The following is a 17,051-nucleotide window of genomic DNA, read 5'->3' as shown; positions in this document are numbered from 1 at the left end:
ATTGTAAGGTGTTTCCCAAGTGGTCATTCTTCATGCAAGAGCCTTGCCAGTGAATGTCAACAACTGTTTGATCTTGAGCATGATAGCTGAGCTCAATCTTTTACTCCCTAGCCTAGGGGAACTGAGACCACTGTATACCTCAAATGTCGCCCTGACTAAAATTGGCTAACCCAGAACAGATTAGGAATTGTACATGGGACCTTGTAGTCTGTATGGATCAGCAGCACACCAGGCAGTGCCTTCAATGACTAAACCATCAGAGGAGATGAGTTCAGATGATTTATATATAGATTCTTGAAAGTGATTACAAGGCTGTAATATAATGAAGGGGTTTGGATGATTTAAATGCAGAATAATGGATTTGATCTAATTGAAGAGTGAAGAATTTTTGCTTAGAATAATAGATACCTGCAAGTGAATATAAAACCATTGTCCAACTAATAGATTCAGAAGAAGTGGAATGTGTACTGCTGCCTGAAGAACATGGCAGCCTATCTGTTTTTGTCCATTCAATTCACTTTGGTACAGGCACAGTCAGAGAGACAGATGAGGAAATGAGGTATTGTAATGTAAATTTTCCTCTTTTGGTGTAGTTTACTCCAGAATGAATATTGGCAGCTTTTAGACAGACTGAAGTTTTGTTTTTTATTATATTAATTCTGGAATGTGGGTGTTACTGGCAAGGCCAACATTTATTGCCCGTACCTAGTAGCCCTGAGAAGGTGGTGGTGATCCTGCTTCTTGAACTGCTGCAGTCGTGTGATGAACATACTCCCACAGTGCTGTTAGATAGGGAGTTCCAGAATTTTGACTCAGCGATGATGAAGGAATGGCAATATATGTCCAAGTCAAGATAGTGTGTGACTTGGAAGAGAACATGGAGGTGATGGTGTTCCAATGCACCAGATAACCTTGTCCTTCTAGGTCACGGGTTTGGGAGGTGTTGCCAAAGAAGCCATGGTGAATTGCTGCAGACATTCTGTAGATAGTACACATTGCAGCCACAGCACTCCGGTGATGGACGGGGTGGATGTTTAGGCTAGTGGATGAGGTAATGATCAAGTGAACTGCTTCTTGAGTGTTGAGCTTCTTGAGTGTTGTTGCAGTTGCACTCATCCAGGCAAGTAAAGAATATTCCATCACACTCCTGACTTGTCCCTTGTAAGTGGTGGAAAAGCATTGGGGAGTCAGAAGGCGAGTCACTCACCACAGAATACCTTGAAGGCATTTATGTTGCTGGTCCAGTCGAGTTTCTGGTTAATGGGGCCTCCCAGAAAGTTGATGGTGGGGGACTTGGCGATGGTAATACCATTGAATGTCAAGGGAAAGTAGTTAGGCTCTCTCTTGTTGGAGATAGTCATTGCCTGGAACGTGTCTGGCGTGAATGTTACTTACCACTTATCAGCCCAAGCCTGGATGTTGTCCAGGTCTTGCTGAATGTGGGCATGGACTACTTCATTACCTGAGGAATTGCGAATAGAGCTAAACACGGTGCATTCATCAGCGAACATCCCCATTTCTGACCTTAACATGGAGGAAGGTCATTGATGAAGTAACTGAAGATATTTGGGCTTAGGACGCTGCCCTGAGAAACTCCTGCAGCAATGTCCTGGGGCTGAGTCGATTAGCCTCCAACAACCACAGCCATCTTCCTTTGTGCTAGGTATGACTCCAGCCATTGGAAAGTCTTCCCCTGATTCCCATTGACTTCAGTTTTACTAGAGCTCCTTGGTGCCACACTCGGTTGAACACTGCCTTAATGTCAAGGGCAGTCACTCTCACCACACCTTCAGAATTCAACTCTTGTGTCAATGTTTATATCAAGGCTGCAATGAGGTCTGGAGCTGAGTGGTCCTGACAGAATCCAAACTAAACATCTGTGAGCAGGTTCTTGCTAAGTAAGTGCTGCTTGATAGCATTATTGACTACTCCTTCCATCACTGTACTGATAGGAACATAGGAACAGGAGTAGGCCATTCAGCCCCTCTTGCCTGCTCCGCCATTTGATAAGATCATGGCTGATCTGTGATCTAACTCCATATACCTGCCTTTGGCCCATATCCCTTAATACCTTTGGTTGCCAAAAAGCTATCTATCTCAGATTTAAATTTAGCAATTGAGCTAGTATCAATTGCCGTTTGCAGAAGAGAGTTCCAAACTTCTACAACCCTTTGTGTGTAGAAATATTTTCTAATCTCGCTCCTGAAAGGTCTGGCTCTAATTTTTAGACTGTGCCCCTACTCATAAAATCCCCAACCAGTGGAAATAGTTTCTCTCTATCCACCCTATCCGTTCCCCTTAATATCTTATAAACTTCGATCAGATCACCCCTTAACCTTCTAAACTCTAGAGATTACAACCCCAATTTGTGTAATCTCTCCTCGTAACTTAACCCTTGAAGTCCGGGTATCATTCTAGTAAACCCACGCTGCACTCCCTCCAAGGCCAATATGTCCTTCCGAAGGTGCGGTGCCCAGAACTGCTCACAGTACTCCAGGTGCGGTCTAACCAGGGTTTTGCATAGCTGCAGCATAACTTCTGCCCCCTTGTACTCTAGTCTTCTAGATATAAAGGCCAACATTCCATTAGCCTTCTTGATTATTTTCTGCACCTGTTCATGACACTTCAATGATCTATGTACCTGAACCCCTAAGTCCCTTTGGACATCCACAGTTTTTAACTTTTTACCATTTAGAAAGTACCATGTTCTATCCTTTTTTGATCCAAAGTGGATGACCTCACATTTGTCTACATTGAATTCCATTTGCCCAGTTTTGCCCATTTACCTAATCTATCAATATCGCTTTGTAATTTTATGCTTTATGATGATTGGGAGTAGGCTGATAGGGCAGTAAGTTGCTGGGTTGAATTTGTCCTGCTTCTTGTGGACAAGATATACATGAGAAATTTCCACATTGACGGGAAATTGCCAGTGTTGTTGCTGTACTGAAAGAGCTTAGCTAGAGGTATGGCTAGCTCTGGAGAAGGGTCTTCAGCACTACAACCAGGATGTTGTCAGGACCCGCAGCCTTTGCTGTATCCAGTGCACTCAACTGAGCTCCGCCATTGTTGATGATGGGGATGTTCTTGGAGCCTCCTCCTCCCATCAGTTGCTTAATTGTTCACCATCATCCACGACTGGATGTAACAGGGCTACAGAGATTTGAACTGATCTGTTGGATTGCTTAGCTCTGTCTAGAGCATGCTGCTTCCACTGTTCAGCAAGCATATGATCCTGTGTTGTGGCTTATCAGGTTGACATTTCATTTTCAGGTACACCTGATGCTGCTCCCAGCATGCTCTTATACACTTCTCATTGAGCGAGGGTTGGGCATCTGTCTTGATTGTGATGGAGGAGTGAGGGATATGCCTGGCCATGAAGTTACAGATTGTGATGGTACACAATTCTGCTACTCCTGATGCCCCACAGTGCCTCATGGATGCCTGGTTTCGAGTTACTAAATCTGTTCTTAATCTATCCCACTTAGCATGGTGCTAGTGTCACACAACATGAGGGTATCCACAGTGTGATGACAGGAGTTGGTCTCCATGAGGTCTGTGCGGTGGTCACTCTACCAATGCTGTCATAGACAGACATAGCTGTGGCAGGTAGATTGGTGAGGATGAGGTCAAGTAGGTTATTCCCTCATGTTGCAAGCCCAGCCTTCCAACTGTGTCCTTCAGTACTCAGCCTGCTCGGTCGGTGGTGGTACTACTGAGTCACTCTTGTTGATGGATATTGAAGTCCCCCATCCAGAGCACACTCTATGCCCTTGCTACCCTGAATGCTTCCTCCAAGTAGTGTTCAACATGCAGGACTACTGATTCATCAGCTGAGGGACGGCAGTAGGTGGAAATCAACAGGAAGTATCCTTGTGCATTTTTGCCTGAACCCATGAGACTCAATGGAGTCCAGGATCAATGTTGTGGACTCCCAGGGCCTCTCCCTCCTGACTGTATAACACCGTGCCCCACCTCTGGTGGGTCTGTCCTGCTGGTGGGACAGGACATAGAGGATCGAGGATGACAAGCAGGGTAGAGCTTTCTTGGGGGTTCCCACTCTTGAACCAGTTTTTACAGCTGCTTGTTTATCCCAATGTAGTTTGGAAGAGATTACCAAACCAATGGTATACGTTTGAATATAGGTGATCTTTTTTGCTAACACAGTCTGAAACAAACAGGGACAACATGGGCCCAGTAGGGATACAGGAAAATTGGGGAAGGACAGTTGAATAAATTCAAATGGCTTTCCAGGAAATTCAGGAGCCGTACTGACCGAGTTAGTATGTACTGTTTAAATCACCATCAGCAGAAAACAAAAGTAAAGATTGTTACAATTAGCGAAAGTTTGATTCTTTAGTTTTTCTGAGATAAGCATAGGAGAATTTAAAATAAATTGCTGCAGTTCTCCTGTCCTTTACCAAAGCTATGTGTGGATACTCAAGGAAGCAACCAGTTAAACACTTGCTAATAGTTCAGAGCTTATACCTGAGGCTTTAGATATTACCTTGTGGAGAGTTAATAATTTAAGTCTTCAGAGAGAGCTTAGACATTAAGAGGAATCTGAAATAAGTTGAGGAATGATCACCGAGCTGTGAAAAAGGGGATCAGTACAGCTTTTGGGTGGTAGATAAAACCTCGTTATTTTCATCATCCTAATCCTGACCTTTGCAAATCTCATTCAGACTAGTGGGAGAGGGGAAAAAAGGAAATTATCTTAAAGTAATCTATGGTCGAAGTACACTACTCTCCTCGGGGGTGCATCTGACCAATCCCGCCCTCTGTGGAATCAATTTCTGAGCCACGTCCGATTAGCACCGGATTGAGAGGCTCAGGTATTTTAGCAACTAGCTGCCTCCTAATTGGCTCCATGCATACCAAAACTAATTTTGTGTTTCTTTCCTATAGCTTCCAGTCCACCGGATGTTCTCTTTCCTTATTGTTAGTCCTCAATGCAATTTAGTCCAATCTCTCAAGCACTTCTGCCTGGGAAGTGATTTAAGACTCAAGAGAGGGAAATTGGAGTGTTTAATGTGGCTTTGGAGCTCTTAGGTTTCATTGTGGATAAAGTTTGGGTCCTTTCTTACAATGCAGTATACCTGACAATTTTTTAAAAAACACAAAGGGTGGGGTGGGGAAAGAGTGCTGGCTACAAGAATGGCAAAAGTTCAGTGTCACTTTGGCCTAGTTGTGGTAGTGGGAGATCGGCAAGTTATTAGTGATACCTACCTGTCAGAATTTCTGTATGAAAATGCTGCAGGTTCCAGCAAAAAACAACCCCAAAACCAGTGATTTAATCGTGTTAAAAAAAAACTCAAAAAAGAATGATTTAATCATTTCATCACATTTACAGTTTATATATTGGTGGGTGAAAAGCCCAGTTAGAGAAAGGGGCTAATCAGTACTTAAGTAGAACTTTCCTTTATTTGTTAATCTTGTGACAACAATAACAGATTGCATTTATGTAGCACCTTTAATGTAGTAAAAGATTCCAAGGCACTTCACAGGTGCGTAATCAGACAAAAATTTACACCGAGCCAAAGAAGGAGATATTAGGTGTCCAAAAGCTTGGTCAAAGAGGTAGGTTTTGATGAGGGGGAGAAGAGAGAAGTGGAGAGACGGAGTGGTTTAGGGAGGAGAATTCCAGAGTTTAGGGCCTGGGCAGCTGAAGGCACAGCCGCCAATGGGACAAAGGGAGTGGCGGATGCACAAGAGGCTTGTTGGAGGAACACAGAGTTCTCGGAGAGTTGTAGGGCTGGAGGAAATTACAGAAATCAGGAGGGGCGAGGCCACGGAGGGATTTGAACACGAGGATGAAAATTTTAAAATCAATGCATTGCTGGACCGGGAGCCAACGTAGGTAAGTCAGCACAGGGGTGATGGGTAAACGGAACTTGGTGCGAGTTAGAGTGCTGTGAGACATTGTGAGTGTCATTTGGGCCTGCAACTTGTTTGTTGGGGATACATATAGAAACAAAAGAAGAACACATGTTGAAATGGAGGCTGAAAAGCACCACCTGATTAAGCTTACCTAGCTAATAGAGTGTGTCATAATGGTTTGCTTTAACGTCAGCGTGTGGGTGAGTAAGGTAGGAAGAATCACAGGAAAAGGATGATATTAGCCTCAAGTGCTCCAGCTTCACCAAATCCCACTCCATCTACCTTCTCAGGCACTGCCATATCAAGCATCGCCGGTGCATATTAGTTGTGATGTCTAAAACGAGGTTCTGGTTTGCTCCCTCCTGTTATGCGTTGCTTTGTCCTACAAGCAGAGAACTAGTGCTGTGATGTTGAAAGTTTCAAAACCAATAGACAAATGATAGTTAAGTTGCCATCCTGCATCATAGTTTGTGTGTGAGTAAATGGACATGCATCATGCTGATTAGTTGGTGCTACACTTGCTTAGTGGTGACACTTTCTAAATGGTCAAGCAACAACCATTACAGTGGCAGTCATAAGTTTTCTCCTGCAGCTGTATGAGCTTGCATGTGAAGTGTGGAAAGAGCTGTTTTGAGAGAGTTCAGTTAGGGTGTAACAGTGAGAGCAAAATGATGGCCTGCATATCTGGCCGATCTACTTGATATACTACAAATCTGTCTAGCCTTACCTTCACAGACTTTCTGAGGATATTAACCTTTTTCCTCCTCTGCCTCCCGGTCCTCTCTATGTTGGATTTACCCTGAAAGCCACCTCCTGCAAAGTAGCTGGAACATTTCTTCTGAGAGGAATGACCTGGGATGTCAAAGATAGGGCTTTAAACTAAAAAAATGTTGGGGGGTGGGGAGGGTTCTTTTTTTTTATTCGTTCATGGGATGTGGGCGTCGCTGGCCAGGCCAGCATTTATTACCCATCCCTAATTGCCCTTGAGAAGGTGGTTGTGAGCCGACTTCTTGAAACGCTGCAGTCCGTGTGGTGAAGGTTCTCCCACAGTGCTGTTAGGAAGGGAGTTCCAGGATTTTGACCCAGCGACGATGGAGGAACGGTGATATATTTCCAAGTCGGGATGGTGTGTGACTTGAAGGGGAACGTGCAGGTGGTGTTGTTCCCATGTGCCTGCTGCTCTTGTCCTTCTAGGTGGTAGAGGTCGCGGGTTTGGGAGGTGCTGTCGAAGAAGCCTTGGCGAGTTGCTGCACTGCATCCTATGGATGGTACACACTGCAGCCACAGTGCGCCGGTGGTGAAGGGAGTGAATGTTTAGGGTGGTGGATGGGGTGCCAATCAAGCGGGCTGCTTTATCCTGGATGGTGTCGAGCTTCTTGAGTGTTGTTGGAGCTGCACTCATCCAGGCAAGTGGAGAGTATTCCATCACACTCCTGACCTATGCCCTGTAGATGGTGGGAAAGCTTTGGGGAGTCAGGAGATGAGTCACTCGCTGCAGAATACCCAGCCTCTGACCTGCTCTTGTAGCCACAGTATTTATATGGCTGGTCCAGTTAAGTTTCTGGTCAATGGTGACCCCCAGGATGTTGATGGTGGGGGATTCGGCGATGGTAATGCCGTTGAATGTGAAGGGGAGGTGGTTAGACTCTCTCTTGTTGGAGATGGTCATTGCCTGGTGCGAATATTATTTGCCGCTTATGAGCTCAAGCCTGGATGTTGTCCAGGTCTTGCTGCATGCGGGCTCGGACTGCTTCATTATTTGAGGGGTTGCGAATGGAACTGAACACTGTGCAATCATCAGCGAACATCCCCATTTCTGACCTTATGATGGAGGGAAGGTCAATGATGAAGCAGCTGAAGATGGTTGGGCCTAGGACACTGCCCTGAGGAACTCCTGCAGCAATGTCTTGGGGCTGAGATGATTGGCCTCCAACAACCACTACCATCTTCCTTTGTGCTAGGTATGACTCCAGCCACTGGAGAGTTTTCCGCCTGATTCCCATTGACTTCAATTTTACTAGGGCTCCTTTGTGCCACACTCGGTCAATTGCTGCCTTGATGTCAAGGGCAGTCACTCTCACCTCACCTCTGGAATTCAGCTCTTTTGTCCATGGTTGGACCAAGGCTGTAATGAGGTCTGGAGCCGAGTGGTCCTGGCATCGGTGAGCAGGTTATTGGTGAGTAAGTGCCGCTTGATAGCACTGTCGACGACACCTTCCATCACTTTGCTGATGATTGAGAGTAGACTGATGGGGCGGTAATTGGCCGGATTGGATTTGTCCTGCTTTTTGTGGACAGGACGTACCTGGGCAATTTTCCACATTGTCGGGTAGATGCCAGTGTTGTAGCTGTACTGGAACAGCTTGGCTACAGGCGCAGCTAGTTCTGGAGCACAAGTCTTCAGCACTACAGCGGGGATGTTGTCAGGGCCCATAGCCTTTGCTGTATCCAGTGCACTCAGCCATTTCTTGATATCACGTGGAGTGAATCGAATTGGCTGAAGATTGGCTTCTGTGATGGTGGGAATATCGGGAGGAGGCCAAGATGCATCATCCACTCGGCACTTCTGGCTGAAGATGGTTGCAAATGCTTTGTTAAACTTTGTCTAAGAGAATCTTCAAACATGCATCTGAGAATGAAGCTGATATAACTATTTCTCCTTCTCTGACCAGCAACAATTAATGTGACTCTTTAAACAGCAGTTGTAAGCGCTGCAGCTATATGTTAATGGCTGCCCTTTGCCCATATTGAGCTCCTATGGATAAACCCAATCTGGGCCAGGAGCTCAGTTTGAATATGTAATGATGCTGGTCCCATGAAATGAGATCAGCTGAAAATGTTTTCAACGAGTGTTATGTCAACACTCTGAGCTTCTGCTGCTTTAACCTGGAGACCAGAAATTCCCTCCTATTGTGTAAACTACTTTGGCACATTGGCTTTACTCAGTTTCTGTCACAAGTGGAAGATCAGGTGTAGTCATTGAGAAGAGCTAACCATTTGATACCATCTGCACAAAAGAAAACAACTTTATATGTGGCCTGTGCGATGCCATGTGCTGCAGGGCAACTGGAAATTTTCCAGCATAATATAGGAACAGTGGGTCGCATCTTTTGCATGGGTTTCAGTACCCACACTAACATGACAAAATTATGATGGTGGACTGGAATAATGTAGTTATTCAGAACATTGCCTTTCACGCCTGGAACTGAGGCCTGATTCCAGCCCAAAGTGATAGGATGAAAGTCTCTTTTCGTCTGACGATTGTAAATATTCTGAGTGAGATAAATCTGGGACACCTTTAGACATAGTGGGTTTGATTCTAAAGCACAAAATAAATTACATCAACTTTTCAATTTTATTCAAAAGGGGCACAAGGAAGGCTGATGTGGATATTGGAAATGTCACATTGATATAGTAGGGGGCACTGTTGTGAAATTGTGCCTGGCATGCTCTTCTACATTCCTCATTGAACCAGGGTTGATCCCCTGGCTTGTCGGTAATGGTAGAGCGAAGAATATGCCGGGCTATGAGGTTACAGATTGTGCTGGAATACAACTCTGCTACTGCTGATGGCCCACAGCGCCTCATGGATGCTCAGTTTTGAGCTGCTAGATCTGTTCTGAATCTATCCCATTCAGCACGATGATAGTGCCACACAACACGTTGAATGGTATCCTCAGTGCGAAGATGGAGGTTGGGGGGGGTGGGGGACTTCGTCTCCACAAGGACTATGCGGTGGTCACCCCTACCAATACTGTAATGGACAGATGCATCTGCGAAAGGTAGGTTGGTGAGGACGAGGTCAAGTAAGTTTTTCCCTCATGTTGGTTCGTTCACCACCTGCCGCAGGCCCAGTCTGGCAGTTATGTCCTTCAGGACTCGGCCAGCTTGGTCAGTAGTGGTGCTATCAAGCCAGTCTTGGTGATGGACATTGAAGTCCCCCACCCAGAGTACATTCTGTACTCTGGGTGGGGGACTTCAATGTCCATCACCTTGTTACCCTCAGTGCTTCCTCCAAGACATGGAGGAGGACTGATTCATCAGCTGAGGGAGGGCGGTAGGTGGTAATCAGCAGGAGGTTTCCTTGCCCATGTTTGACCTGATGCCATGAGATTTCATGGGGTCCGGAGTCAATGTTGAGGACTCCCAGGGCCACTCCCTCCTGACTGTATATCACTGTACCGCCACCTCTGGTGGGTCTGTGCTGCCGGTGGGAAAGGACATACCCAGGGATGGTGATGGAAGAATCTGGGACATTGGCTGAAAGGTATGATTCTGTGAGTATGGTTATGTCAGGCTGTTGCTTGACTAGTCTGTGGGACAGCTCTCCCAATTTTGGCACAAATTCCCAGATGTCAATGAGGAGGCCTTGCAGGATCGACTGGGCTTGGTTTGCCTTTGTCGTGTCCGGTGCCTAGTGGTCCGATTCCGGTTTTATTCTTATTATGACTTTTTGTAGCGAGATTTTACAACTGAGTGGCTTGCTGGGCCATTTCAGAGGGCAATTAAGAATCAACCCCATTGCTGTGAGTCTGGAGTCACATATAGGCCAAACCGGGTAACGTTGGCAGATTTCCTTCCCTAAAGGACATTATTGAACCAGATGGGTTTTTACGACAATCGGGTAGTTTCATGGCCACCATAACTGATATTGGTGATTTTTTTATTTAATTAAATTTAAATTCCCCAGCTGTCATGGCAGGATGTGAACTCATAACTCCTGATTAATAGTCTAGGCCTCTGGATTACTAGGTCCAGTGACGTAACCACTATGCTACCCTACCCTTCCACTATTAGGTCATCTGTAGAATATACCCATTAACGTGATCCATCCCTTCTCATCCTTTGTCTCAATCCATGTGGATTCTGGTTCTATCTTAATGTTAGTTATGTCCCTTTTTTCTATTTTTAAAAATTCGTTCATGGGATGTGGGCGTCGCTGGCCAGGCCAGCATTTATTGCCCATCCCTAAGAAGCCGACTTCTTGAACCGCTGCAGCCTGTGTGGTGAAGGTTCTCCCACAGTCCTGTTGGGTAGAGAGTTCCAGGATTTTGACCCAGCGACGATGAAGGAACGGCGATATATTTCCAAGTCGGGATGGTGTGTGACTTGGAGGGGAACGTGCAGGTGGTGTTGTTCCCATGTGCCTGCTGCCCTTGTCCTTCTAGCTGGTAGAGGTCACGGGTTTGGGAGGTGCTGTCGAAGAAGCCTTGGCGTGTTGCTGCAGTGCATCCTATGACTGGTACACACTGCAGCCACTGTGTGCTGGTGGTGAAGGGAGTGAATGTTTAGGGTGGTGGATGGGGTACCAATCAAGCGGACTGCTTTGTCCTGGATGGTGTTGAGTGTTGTCCAGGTCTTGCTGTATGCGGGCACGACAGCTTCATTATCTGAGGGGTTGCAAATGGAACTGAACACTGTGCAATCATCAGTGATCATCCCCATTTCTGATCTTATGATAGAGGGAAGGTCAATGATGAAGCAGTGAAGATGGTTGGGCCTAGGACACTGCCCTGAGGAACTCCTGCAGCAATGTCCTGGGGCTGAGATGACTAGACTCCAACAACCACTACCATTTTCCTTTGTGCTAGGTATGACTCCAGCCACTGGAGAGTTTTCTCCCTGATTCCCATTGACATCAATTTCACTCGGCCTCCTTGGTGCCACACTCGGTCAAATGCTGCCTTGATGTCAAGGGCAGTCACTCTCACCTCATCTCTGGAATTCAGCTCTTTTGTCCATGTTTGGACCAAGGCTGTAATAAGGTCTGGAGCTGAGTGGTCCTGGCAGAACCCAAACTGAGCAACGGTGAGCAGGTTATTGGTGACTAAGTGCCGCTTGATAGCACTGTTGACGACACCTTCCATCACTTTGCTGATGATTGAGAGTAGACTGATGGGGCGGTAATTGGCTGGTTTGGATTTGTCCTGCTTTTTGTGGACAGGACATACCTGGGCAATTTTCCACATTGTCGGGTAGATGCCAGTGTTGTAGCTGTACTGGAACAGTTTGGCTAGAGGCAGGGCTAATTCTGGACCACAAATCATCAGCACTACAGCCGGGATGTTGTCGGGGCCCATAACCTTTGCTGTATCTGGTGCACTCAGCCGTTTCTTGATATCACGTGGAGTGAATGGAATTGGCTGAAGACTGGCTTCTGTCATGGTGGGATATTGGGAGGAGGCCGAGATGGATCATCCACTTGGCACTTCTGGCTGAAGATGGTTGCAAACGCTTCAGCCTTGCCTTTTGCATTGACACGCTGGACTCTGCCATCTTCGAGGATGGGGATGTTTAGAGAGCCTTCTGCTCCCGTTAGTTGTTTAATTGTCCACCACCATTCACGACTGGATTATTATCTGAATGGTGATAGATTGGGAAAAGTGGAGGTGCAACGAGACCTGGGTGTCCTTGTACACCAGTCGCTGAAAGTGAGCATTCAGATGCAGCAAGCAGTTAGAAAGGCGAATGGTATGTTGGCTTTCATTGCAAGAGGATTTGTGTACAGGAGCAGGGATGTCTTACTGCAGTTATACAGGGCCTTGGTGGGACCACATCTGGAGTGTTGTGTGCAGTTTTGGTTTCCTTATCTGAGGAAGGATGTCCTTGCCTTGGAGGGAGTGCATCAAAGGTTTACCAGACTGATTCTTGGGATGGCAGGACTGACGTATGAGGAGAGATTGGGTCGACTAGGCTTATATTCTCTCGAGTTTAGAAGAATGAGAGGTGATCTCATCGAAACATATAAAATTCTAACAGGACTAGACAGACTAGATGCAGGGAGGATGTTCCCGATGGCTGGGGAGTCCAGAACCAGGGGTCAGAGTCTCAGGATACGGGGTATGCCATTTAGAACCAAGATGAGGAGAAATTTCTTCACTCAGAGGGTGGTGAACCTGTGGAATTCTCTACCACAGAAGGCAGTGGAGGCCAAGTCATTAGATGTATTCAAGAAGGAGATAGATATATTTCTTAATGCTAAAGGCATCAAGGGATATAGGGAAAAAGCGGGAACAGGGTACTGAATTAGACGATCAGCCATGATCATTTTGAATGGCGGAGCAGGCCCGAAGGGCCGAATGGCCTAATCCTGCTCCTATTTTCTATGTTTCTATGTTTCTATGCAGCAGGACTGCAGAGCTTTGATCTGATCCGTTGGTTGTGGAGTTGCTTAGCTCTGTCTATAGCATGTTGCTTCCGCTGTTTAGCATGCACGTAGTCCTGTGTTGTAGCTTCACCAGGTTGGCACCTCATTTTTAGGTTCTATTGCATTATGTTGTCTCTAATTAGTACAGCTACTCCACCTCCCCTTCTTCCTCCCTATCCTTTTTAAATATGTTATATCCTGCAAAATTTAACTACCAGTCCTGTTCTTTATCTCGCCATGTTTCAGTTATCCCTACCACATCTGGCTCCTCACTATGAATTATTGCCTCCAATTCCCCTGTTTTGTTTCAGATGCTGTGCACATTGCTGAACAGGCAACATAATTTGTTTTTAATAATTGTTCCCCTCACTTTATTTTTAACAGTCATTTTTTACTTATGTTCTATAACTGTATTTGTTCCCTGACCGTTTATATTCAAAACCACCGTTTACTGGTCAGAAAAGTAAAAGCCCATGGGATCCAAGGGAAAGTGGCTCGTTGGATCCAAAATTGGCTCAGTGGCAGGAAGAAAAGTGTAATGGTTGAGGGGTGTTTTTGCGACTGGAAGGCTGTTTCCTGTGGGATCCTGCAGGGCTCAGTACTAGGTCCCTTTCTTTTTAAGGTATATATTAATGATTTGGACTTGAATGTGGGGGGCTTGATCAAGAAGTTTGCAGATGATACAAAAATTGACCATGTGGTTGATAGTGAGGAGGAAAGCTGTAGACTGCAGGAAGATATTAATGGACTGGTCAGGTGGGCAGAAAAGTGGTAAATGGAATTCAATCCAGAGAAGTGTGAGGTAATGCATTTGGGGAGTGCAAACAAGGCAAGGGAGTACACAATAAATTCGAGGATACTGAGAGGTGTAGAGGAACAAAGGGACCTTGGAGTGCATCTCCACAGTAGCAGGAGAGGTAGATAAGGTGGCTAAAAAGGCATACGGGATACTTTCCTTTATTAGCCAAGGCATAGAATATAGGCATGATGTGGAGATGCCGGTGATGGACTGGGGTGGACAAATGTAAGGAATCTTACAACACCAGGTTATAGTCCAACAAATTTATTTTAAAATCACAAGCTTTCGGAGATTATCTCCTTCGTCAGATGAATGAATGAAAAGGTTCTCAAATCGCATATCTTATACTATGTTGGGACAGCATCACACCAATCAAAAGGTGTCGTTGTTATTCAAACAGGCCAGTCACGGAGAACAGCACGTCCCAGTACACTAGATATACATTGTGTCTATTACACAGGCAGGCAGAAAGAAACTCAAAATGGCAGAGAGAGAGAGAGAATTTTAAAAAACATATACATTTTTTCCCCCTTTTTGCTGGTGGGGTTGTATGCTAGAAGTGTATAAAACATTGGTTAGGCTGCGTACTGCGTAGGCTGGTGAGACCTGACGAAGGAGGTAAGCTCTGAAAGCTTGTGATTTAAAATAAAATTGTTGGACTATAACCTGGTCTTGTGCAAGTCCTTACATTTATATTAAACAACTTGACGAGCATCATATTCATTTAGGAGTAAAAAAAAAATCAGAACAAAAGCTCCTACTGTAATATGTTATTTCCATTTTTTGCAGTAGCCATTTTTGTGACCTTGTTGATTGAATGTGACCAATTTAGTACTAAATTGTGCCAAATTAGCTTTGTACTGTGGATTCATGACAACAACTTACATTTATATAGCACCTTTTACATAGTAAAATGTCCCAAGGCGCTTCACAGGAGCGTTATCAAACAAAATTGGACACCGAGCCACATAAGGAGATATTAGGACAAGGAGGTAAGTTCTAAGGAGTGCCTTAAAGGAGAAGAGAGGTAGAGAGGCAAAGAGGCTTCGGGAGGGAATTCCAGAGCTTAGGGTCGAGGCAGTTAACGGAACAGCCGCCAATGGGGGAGCAATTAAAATCGGGGATGTGCAAGAAGCCAGAATTGGAAGAGCACAGAGATCTTGGAGGATTGTAGGACTGGAGGAGGTTACAGAGAAAGGGAGGGGCGAGGCCAAGGAGGGATTTGAAAACAAGGATGAGAATTTTAAAATAGAGGCATTTTCTGACCGACATCCAATGTAGGTCAGCGAGCACAGGGGTGATGGGTGAACGCGACTTGGTGCGAGTTAGGATATGGGCAGCAGAGTTTTGAATGAGCTCAAGTTTATGGAGGGTGGAAGATGGGAGGCCGGCCAGGAGAGCATTGGTATAGTCAATTCTAGAGGTAACAAAGGCATGGATGAGGCTTTCAGCAGCAGTTGAGCTCAGATAGGGGCGGAGATGGGCGATGTTACAGAGGTGGAAGTAGGTAGTCTTTGTGATGGTGCAGATTATGGGTTCAGAAGCTCATCTCAGGTTCTTTTCATTGTCCCCCATCCTACCAGAAAAATAAGAAATCAAAACTGAGACTACTAGAACTTTAAGTCCATAGGCAAATATCCAGATACTTCAGATACTGTGACTCAACTTGAGCTTTGTGGAAACCCGTGCCTGTTAAAAGTAGATGGGTTGAGATATACTGTCTGATAATGTGTTTGTACGAAATTCTTCTGTCTGCTCTTTTAATGATGGCATTTAATTGTTTAAAATAAACTAGTGAATGCCTTCCTTAAAATAGCTAACAAAAGAATGTGTTAACATGCTAGTTACTATCACACAACATGATTTCTGACCCATAGACAAAGGATGATATACCAAACAATGCATAATATTTGTATTATAAATAACGCCCTATTAAATGATTCAAGTTTCATTTGAAATTAAGTCTTTTGAAATTTTAATTTTGATTTCCTCAATTTCTTTGGCTTAACCTTGCTTTTAATCCTTCTCCATCACCCCCCCCCTCCCCCCACCCCCAAGTTATATGTCATTCTTTGGCAAAGCAGGTAGACATAAGATCCCTTCCTAGGCTTCTCCCATGTTGCTCTGTAACACCCCACTAAGGTGCTGCTTAAGATTTTAAATTTCCACTGCAGAAAAGTGCTCATCCTTCACTCAGTACCTCTCACCTCCCCCCCCCCCCCATCGTGACAATGGCATAGTCATGATTAGGATCTTACGTGGTGTAAGGAATTGTTGTGGGTACAGACTTACATCTTAACACTATTTTGGCACTAATGCATTGCACCATGGTGCCACCTCAGATTAAGGTGATATAAAAAAGTAATTCATTGTAAGAGATGAAATCTGGTCATCTGTTATAGACTGTAATGCAAAATAATCATCATTGAACAATCCTATATGGCAGAACAATAGGGGGCCTTTACTCTAGTAGGACATTGGAGAATATGGCCAATAGACTGAAATGTAAAATAATCATCAGTGCACACTCCAATAACAGTCGAACAGTAGGGGTCCTTCACTCCAGTAGGATGGTCTAAAATATTATCTATATAAAAGAGTGTTAGCAGATTTCTCCCGTTACTGTCACAACCATGGGTTGTTAATCCATCAACAATAACTTCCGTTTGATTCTAACCCAAGTGGTTATAAAATAGCAAGTTTAATAGATTGACTTACAACAGAGTTGCTCTACAGCTGTCTTCAACATTACATTCAACAGTATTATAGTTATAATACAACTGCCTACAGATTACATTAATGACAAACAATCATACATCCAGATCTGTCCATGAATCCAGGCAGATCAGACCTGACCTCCGTGGACTGCCTGTGGCAATGGACTTCCCAATCATCCCCTCTTGAGAGCTCTAACTTTTGAGAGGGAGCATGCCCTATCTTTATACTATTTGGCTGCATTGTTCTGTATGTAAGCTCTGCTGGTCTATCTCGTGGTCATAAACCATCCCACTTTGCTGACTCTCAGAAACCACCAAGGATTGCTTATACTATGTTAGTGTGGCTACCTTATTCCTTATCTCTGCTGCATAAACAGTTTTTTCCAAATCAGCCTTGAACATGGCGACTGCGATGTCTATTGTTTACGGTATGTGGTTACTTTAGCAACCACATCTCTTGTTTTAGTGTAAACCACCTTCTGACATTATATCTTCTAGAAACTGGCCA

This window comes from Heptranchias perlo, chromosome 9, assembly GCF_035084215.1.
Source record: "Heptranchias perlo isolate sHepPer1 chromosome 9, sHepPer1.hap1, whole genome shotgun sequence".
Classification (NCBI taxonomy): Eukaryota; Metazoa; Chordata; class Chondrichthyes; order Hexanchiformes; family Hexanchidae; genus Heptranchias; species Heptranchias perlo.
This window is presented reverse-complemented; position numbering follows the sequence as displayed.